At 43.7% G+C, this 8,513-nt stretch overlaps 1 pseudogene; it reads right to left on the bottom strand.

Moving 5' to 3' along the window:
- Nucleotides 1–1,337: 1,337 nt before the first annotated feature.
- LOC112428755 (U6 spliceosomal RNA) lies at nucleotides 1,338–1,435 on the bottom strand (annotated as a pseudogene).
- Between the last annotated feature and the right edge of the window lie 7,078 nt (nucleotides 1,436–8,513).

The raw sequence follows: 8,513 nt of genomic DNA, 5'->3' as shown, positions 1-8,513 counted from the left end.
GCTTAAAGTAAAGAGCCCATCCTTTGCAAGTCATCCATGTTGTTACTTAGGCATTTTATCTTTGCTCAAATTGTTGAAGAATGGTGGCTTGTTTCATGGTTTTTGTATTTGTGTCTAATGCACGTTTTAACATGATAGACGCAATGCATTGTGTAGCTAGTTTTCTGGAAAAGTCAATCTTTTAGGAATTGTTTTTCAGATCTTCAATAAATTTTTTCTTTAAATTTCAAAAAAACAGTGTGCTTGTGTTGATGCCTTACAAAAACCATTGTATATTTGTGTATTCCTTGTATTTAGACAGTGGTTTTTCAGGTGCGTGCTTTGTTTCTGGTATGGCCTTGATGGAATGATAATGCTTTAGCTTTAGTACGTAGCGCTAATCCATAGCAGCTTTGGCAGTTTGCTGTCTTGAGTCCTAGCTAAAAAGTTAGAAGTTTACATGACTGTTCTTTTTACTTTCCCCAAATTGTTACTCTGAGCATTAATTAAGGGCATTTTTACTTGTATAAAGTTATGGTCAGCTTTTTTTCTGTCTGTAATTGTTTATTTTACGGGTTTACCCTAGAAACAACCAAAAATGTCAGTAGACAACATATTAAAATAACACAAAGGTTGTAAAGGGCAACATTTCTCCCCTTTGATAGAGACACTAAAGTGGTCTGTACTTGGGTAGAGGGTGGCAGATGCTTAGAATTAAAATGCAGCCAAGTGCAGTGGCTCACGCTTGTAATCCCAGCACTTTGGGAGACTGAGGCAGGTGGATCATCTGAGGTCAGGAATTAGACACCAGCCTGACCAACATGGAGAAACCCCATCTCTACTAAAAATACAAATATTAGCCGGGCGTTGTGGCGCATGCCTGTAATCCCAGCTACAAAGGAGGCTGTGGCAGGAGAATTGCTTGAACCCAGGAGGCGGAGGTTGCAGTGAGCCGAGATCGCGCCATTGCATTCCATCCTGGGCAACAAGAGTGAAACTCTGTCTCAAAACAAAACAAAACAAAAAAAAAAAACTCCAAAAACAGAATTAAAATGCAAAGCAGCAGATAAGTTCAGTTGGCAAGAGTTACAGCAGCAATACAAGAGGGAAAATGAGTGCAAGAGGGAAATAGGAATAAGTTCCAAAGAAGCAGAATTTGCTTGGGTTGTTTAAAGGGAACTGCTTCTACCCATAGTTGCCTTCCTGCTGCCTCCTTCATTCGGCTTCCTTGTTCTCTTTTTCGTTACCCTTTTTGTCACAACTGTACTGATTTATTTAGTTGGACTTCTAACAAATAGGGATTGTCGTTGCCTGGTGTCTTTTAGCTGTTGAATGTTCTCGTTTATGTAGATGTGACTTAAAAAATGAAACACTTCAAGAATTTACGTGTCGTTCTTGGGCGCAGAGGCCATGCTAATCTTTATTGTTTGAATGTTTAATACTTTTGCTAACAAAATGAGCCCTAGATGTGATTTTTTAATGTGTACTCATGGTCTCTTGAACATTAGTGTTACTGGTTAGGTATTTAAAGATTTGCCTGCCGAGCGTGGTGGCTCACACCTATAATCTCAGCACTTTGGGAGGCTGAGGTGGGAGGATTACTTGAGCCCAGGAGTTTGAAACTAGCGTGGGCAACATAGGGGAGGAGACCTTGTCTCTATAAATAATATAATAATAATAATTATAATTTGTTTTGAGACGGAGTCTCGCTCTGTCGCCCATGCTGGAGTGCAGTGGCGCAATCTCGGCTCACTGCAAGCTCCGCCTCCCGGGTTCACGCCATTCTCCTTGCCTCAGCCTCCCGAGTAGCTGGGACTACAGGTGCCCGCCACCACGCCTGGCTAATTTTTTGTAGTTTTATTAGAGACAGGGTTTTACCGTGTTAGCCATGATGGTCTCGATCTTCTGACCTTGTGATCCACCCACCTTGGCCTCCCAAAGTGCTGGGATTACAGGCGTGAGCCACTGTGCCTGGCCTCTACAAATAATTTTAAAAGTAGCCTGGCATGGTGGCATGTGCCCGTGGTCCTAGCTACCTGAGAGGCTGAGGCAGGTGAATCACCTGACCCCAAGATATCAAGGTTGCAGTGAGCTGTGATTGTACCATTGTGTTCCTTCCAGCCTGGGTGACAAGAGACCCTGTCTCTTAAAAAAAAAAGTTGAGGACTCAAAGGATCTTTTCGTTTATGTTATCAGTATTTACTATGGTAGAAATTAAAACTTTAAAACTTAGAAATATGTGTGTTTGTTAGTCATCAGAATGATACTGTCACACATGTAACCTCAAGAAAATTTCATGTACACTTGACAAAAAACCAATGATTTAAAATAGCTTTAACCTCCTAGGCTGCATGAAAATATCTCAGGTACTGCAGAGATCTCTGCACCACTCGTTGAGAACTGCTGCTATAGATATTTGTGTCCTGAGGATTATAACAGTCTTAGGGTTCTGTATTTAGAAATTTAAACGTTCCTTCACAAAACCTGAAAGTCAGGATTTTCTTCATTATTCATTAAGCCTCCTGCCTCCATTTAAACATGGCATTAGAATAAAGCATTGATGGGTTTACTTGATGACACTAAAAGAGGCAGTGGTCTTTGGATATTAAATCTACAGAGTATTTTGAATGTTTTCATTTTCTAGTAATTCTCACTGTGGCTCCAGAATATCTTACATATTAGTAGTAAGTAGCTGGAATGATGTAATCAAAATCACTGATTAATCATTGCTTACCAAAAAATGAAATTAGATGAATATTAATATTAGTACCATTAAGTTTTTTTATTTTTTTATTTTTTGAGACAGAGTCTCGCACTGTTGCCCGAGCTGGAGTGCAGTGGCGTGATCTTGGCTCACTGCAACCTCCGCCTCCCAAGTTGAAGCAATTCTCCTGCCTCAGCCTCCCAGGTAGCTGAGATTACAGGCATACGCCACCACGCCCAGCTAATTTTTGTATTTTTAGTAGAGACCGGGTTTCACTGTGTTGGCCACGCTGGTCTTGAATGCCTGACCTCGTGATCCATCCGCCTCGGCCTCCCAAAGTGCTGGGATTACAGGCGTGAGCCACTGCGGCCGGCCTCAATACGTTCTTTTAAACCTAGGTCTTTATTTCCAGGCGTGTTTTTTTTTTAGAATCTTGCTCTGTTGCCCAGGCTGCTGAAGTGCAGTGGTGCGATTGTGGCTCACTTGCAACCTCTGCCTCCCGGGTTCAAGCGATTCTCCTGCCTCAGCCTCCCAAAGTGCTGGGATTACAAGCGTGAGCCACCATGCCCAGCATGTTTCCAGATGTTTTTACCCTCCAGTGTTTATTAAACAAGGCAGTTTGAGTCTCAGCCATGTTAGAGATTTTCCTGGATTAGTTGCCTTATAGTACAATCTAGAGAATTTTTAGTCTTCAATTTATTTCTTGAACTAATCAAGTAGATTGAAGGAAGAGTTACTGGAAGGGTAGGAAGAAGCATGGCTTGTGATAAAGGGTGCATTTTGACAAGTATTCTGGCTTTTTGCCATCCTCTCCTTTTCCTGTTACTGCTTCTAATTAAAGGTTCTGGTCTATAAGTAATACATAGGGGTTTTTTTGTTTTTTTGTTTTTTGAGACTGAGTCTCGCTCTAGAGTGCAGTGGCTCGATCTCAGGTCATTGTAACCTCCACCTCCCTGGTTTAAGTGCTTCTCCTGCCTCAGCCTCCTGAGTAGCTGGGATTACAGGCACCCGTTGCCACGACCTGCTAATTTTTTGTATTTTTAGTAGAGAGAGGGTTTTCACCATGTTGGCCAGGCTGGTCTTGAACTCCTGACCTCAAGTGATCTGCTGCCTTGGCCTCTCAAAGTGCTGGGATTATGGGCGTGAGCTGCTGCGTCCAGCCAATACATAGTTTTGTTTGTTTGTTTTGAGACAAGAGTTTCGCACTTTTTGCCCAGGCCTGAGTGCAGTGGTGCAATCTTGGCTCACTGCAACCTCTGCCTCCCAGGTTTAAGCTATTCTCCTGCCTCAGCCTCCCGAGTAGCTGGGATTACAAGCATGCGCCACCACGCCCGGCTAATTTTGTATTTTTAGTAGAGACAGGGTTTCTCCATTTTGGTCAGGCTGGTCTCCAACTTCCGACCTCAGATGATCTGCCCACCTTGGCCTCTGAAAGTGCTGGGATTACAGGCTTGAGCCACCATAGCTGGCCTCAATACATAGTTTTTAAAAGTTCACTCTTTTTTTTTTTTTGAGATGAAGTCTTGCTCTGTTGCCCAGGATGGAGTACAGTGGCGTGATCTCCGCTCGCTGCAACCTCCCCCTCCTGGGTTCAAGCGATTCTCCTGCCTCAGCCTCCTGAGTAGCTGGGCTTACAGGTGCGTGCCACCACACCGGCTAATTTTTGTATTTTTAGTAGAGACGAGTTTCACCATGTTGGCCAGGCTGGTCACAAACTCCTGACCTTAAGTGATCTGCCCATCTTGGCCTCCCAAAGTGCTAGGATTACAGGTGTGAGCCACCGCACCCGGCCAAAAGGTCACTTCCTTCAATCATAGTCTTTGTTTCTAAAGCATTATATTAACTATTTTCAAATCACTTGTAAAATGGCAAATGATATGTAATAGGTACAATGTTAGAAATTGATACACATGTTCATGGAGAAATAGATTTGTAAAATTGTAGGCTGTGGTTGTGTCATTAGGAGTAGGATATACTTGTGAAAGACATCAGCTTTTTTGCCATATTTTATGTCATCTGACAGCATTGACGTAGTGGTACCTTGTTTGCGTATTAGGCACTTTGGTTTTTTATTTATTTATTTATTTATTTATTTATTTATTTATTTATTTATTTTTGAGACAGAGTCTCGCTCTGTCACCCAGGCTGTAGTGCAGTGGCGTGATCTTGACTCACTGCAAGCTCCGTCTCCCGAGTTCACGCCATTCTCCTGCCTCAGCCTCCCGAGTAGCTGGTACTACAGGTGCCCGCCACCACACCCGGCTAATTTTTTGTATTTTTAGTAGAGACAGGGTTTCACCGTGTTAGCCAGGATGGTCTGGATCTCCTGACCTTGTGGTCTGCCCACCTTGGCCTTCCAAAGTGCTGGGATTACAGGCATGAGCCACCATGCCTGGCTGGTTTCTTTCTTTTTTAAAAATTTTGTTAATTTCCAATGAGCACAAGCCAGGCACTCCCATTGATCAGTTGTGATATTTTCTAAGTTTTGAAATTATTTCCTCAAAATCGAGATAATTGGCCCTTGATTCTCCTTTCTTGGGCATCCTTCTAACTGCCATGTCTTATGGGCATTTGTTGTAGTAGTATCTGCTGTCATTTTTGTAGTGTATATTTAAAACAAAGTTAGTTACAGAGGTTTGGTAACCCTTGCCTATGGTCTGGTCATTTAGCTAAGGAGTGATAGAGCTGAGTTAAACACCACCCTGTTTCCCAGCCACACCCTTAAACATTTAATGCCTGAGTCTTATGAATTACCAAATACTTTTGTCTGTCCTATCTGCCTCTTAAATGTCTACAGTGGAGAGTGTATTTTAATAGTTTTCTGGATTAAAATAATCATGCTCCTTTCTCCTTTAAAACAAACGGTTTCCTGTATGATAGTGTTTTGAGTCATGGGAGTAAAGGCCAAGTTAGGTTAAGGTACAAACTCTGCTAAACACAGCTTCTGTAGGGTCCAGCCCTGTGGGGCTTAGCGGGTGTTCTCCCCGTGTGCGGACACGAGAAGATTGTAAGAAATAAAAACACAAGACAAAGAGGTAAAACAGCTGGGCCCGGGGGACCACTACAACCAAGATGCGGAGACCGGTAGTGGCCCCAAATGGCTGGACGTGCTGACATTTATTGCATACAAGACAAGGGGGCAGGGTAAGGAAGGTGAGTCGTCCAAGTGATTGATAAGGTCAAGCAAGTCATGTGATCATGGGACAGGGGGCTCTTACCTTTTAGGTAGCCTGAGAGAGGGAAGGCAGCATACGTCAGCGTTTTCGTTTTTTTGTTTTTTTTTTTTGAGACGGAGTCTCGCTCTGTCGCCCAGGCTGGAGTGCAGTGGCCGGATCTCAGCTCACTGCAAGCTCCGCCTCCTGGGTTCACGCCATTCTCCTGCCTCAGCCTCCTGAGTAGCTGGGACTACAGGCGCCCGCCACCTCGCCCGGCTAGTTCTTTGTATTTTTTTTAGTAGAGATGGGGTTTCACCGTGTTAGCCAGGATGGTCTCGATCTCCTGACCTCGTGATCCGCCCGTCTCGTCCTCCCAAAGTGCTGGATTACAGGCTTGAGCCACCGCGCCCGGCCCGTCAGCGTTTTCTCTGTTCACTTATAAGAAAGATCAAAGACTTTAAGACTTTTGCTATTTCTTCTACGGCTATCTTCTAAGAACTTCAAAGAGGAACCAGGAGTATGGGAGGAACATGAAAGTGGACAAGGAGTGTGACCATTGAAGCACAGCACCACAGGGAGGGGTTTAGGCCTCCAGATGACTGCCGGCAGGCCTGGATAATATCCGGCCTCCCACAAGAAGCTGGTGGAGCAGAGTGTTTCCTGACTCCGCCAAGGAAAGGAGACTCCCTTTCGTGGTCTGCTAAGTAATGGGTGCCTTCCCAGACACTGGCATTACCGCTTGACCAAGGAGTCCTCAAGCGGCCCTTAGGCGGGTGTGACAGAGGGCTCACCTCTTGCCTTCTTGGTCACTTCTCACAATGTCCCTTCAGCACCTGACCCTATACCCTATGGTTATTCCTAGGTTATATTAGTAATGCAACAAAGAGTACTATTAAAAGCCAATGATAATGTTTATCATTAAAGCATCTGACCCTATACCCTATGGTTATTCCTTGGTTATATCAGTAATACAACAAAGAGTAATATTAAAAGCCAATGATAATGTTTATCCTAATGACTGATAATGTCCATGATCATCTCTATATCCAATTTGTATTATAACTATTCTAAGTATTTTCTTTATTATACTGAAACAGTTTGTGCCTTGAGTCTCTTGCCTCGGCGCCTGAGTAATCCTTCGCCCACAAGCTTCCCCAGTCTTCACATCACCATGCGGTGTTTCAGTCAGTTCTCTTTTGTTTTTTGCTTCTAAGCTTGCTTTCACATGCTGTTGAATGGAAAAAGCAAGTTGGAGAACAGTAATACAGTATATGAAAAAATACCGTATTTCCTAGGGTATATACATATGTGGGTGTGTTTTTTGTTTTGTTTGTTTTTTTGAGATGGAGTCTCTGTCACCCAGGCTGTGCAGTGGCATGATCTCGGCTCACTGCAACCTCCGCCTCCTGGGTTGAAGGGATTCTCCTGCCTCAGCCTCCCGAGTAGCTGGGACTAAAGGCGCTCGCCACCATGCCTGGGTAATTTTTGTATTTTTTGTAGAGATGGAGTTTCACCATATTGGCTAGGCTGGTCTCCAACTTCTGACCTTGTAATCTGCCTGCCTCGGCTTCGCAAAGTGCTGGGATTACAGACCTGAGCCACTGTGCCCAGCTGGGTTGGTTTGTTTTTTTAAGGTCTGGAGATTTGTCATGGGGAGCTAGACTACAGAATACCTAGAAATGTAAGATAAAATACAACTTTTTTTTTTTTTTTTTTGAGACGACATCGCATTCTCACCCAGGCTGAAGTGCAGTGCCATCATCTCAGCTGTCTCAGTTCACTGCAGCCTTCACCTCCCAGGATCAAGTGATTCTCATGCCTCAGCCTCTCAGGCGTGTGCCACCACTCATGGGCAATTTATTATTTTTTTTTTCTGAGACGGAGTTTTGCTCTTGTCTCCTAGGCTGGAGTGCAGTGGCGCATTCTCGGCTCACTGCAACCTCCCGTCTCCCAGGTTCAAGCAATTCTCCTGCCTCAGCCTCCCAAGAAGCTGGTATTACAGGCACCCACCATCATGCCTGGCTAATTTTTTGTATTTTTGGTAGAGATCGGGTTTGCCATATTGGGCAGGCTGGTCTCGAACTCCTGACCTCAGGTAATCCGCCCACCTCGGCCTCCCAAAGTGCTGGGATTACAGGTGTGAGCCACTGCACCTGGCCAAATACAATTTCCTTTTAAATGCATAAATGAGCAAAAAAAGGGAAGAGACTAAAACTGAAAACCCCCAAATTTTATCTGCCTTCAATCTCGGTAATAGATACTGCATACAAAGTATTTAAAATACATAAAAAGAATTGAAAATGTGAGAAAAGCAAACAAAATAGACTTAACCAAGACCATTATATAGTAATGGCATACTTTGTAAGTAATTCAGAGCAATCTTCCACTGAAGACTAGAAAATAAGCAGAGAGAGAAAACATCTGCTCGAAGGCATTGGAGACCTAAGAAAATGGTGATGGACCAGCATTTGGTGGAGAATTGAGTTTCAGGGCTGGAAGTCCATGTTCAGTGTGGCTTTTATTTTGCAGTTGTTTGCCAAGGTCAGAGAGGCTTATAGTCTGGTTCTTTTGATAGTCTCACTTGGACATGATTTGGAGTCTGATACCTGCCAAGAAATTAGGACCCCAAAAGGATACCCCAGGAATAAAGATGAACCAGATTTAACTATTTCTTC

The sequence above is a fragment of the Macaca nemestrina genome, chromosome 7 (genome assembly GCF_043159975.1).
Source record: "Macaca nemestrina isolate mMacNem1 chromosome 7, mMacNem.hap1, whole genome shotgun sequence".
NCBI classification, from domain to species: domain Eukaryota; kingdom Metazoa; phylum Chordata; class Mammalia; order Primates; family Cercopithecidae; genus Macaca; species Macaca nemestrina.
Note: the sequence above shows the minus strand (reverse complement) of the source record. Positions and strands in the feature narration are given on the sequence as shown.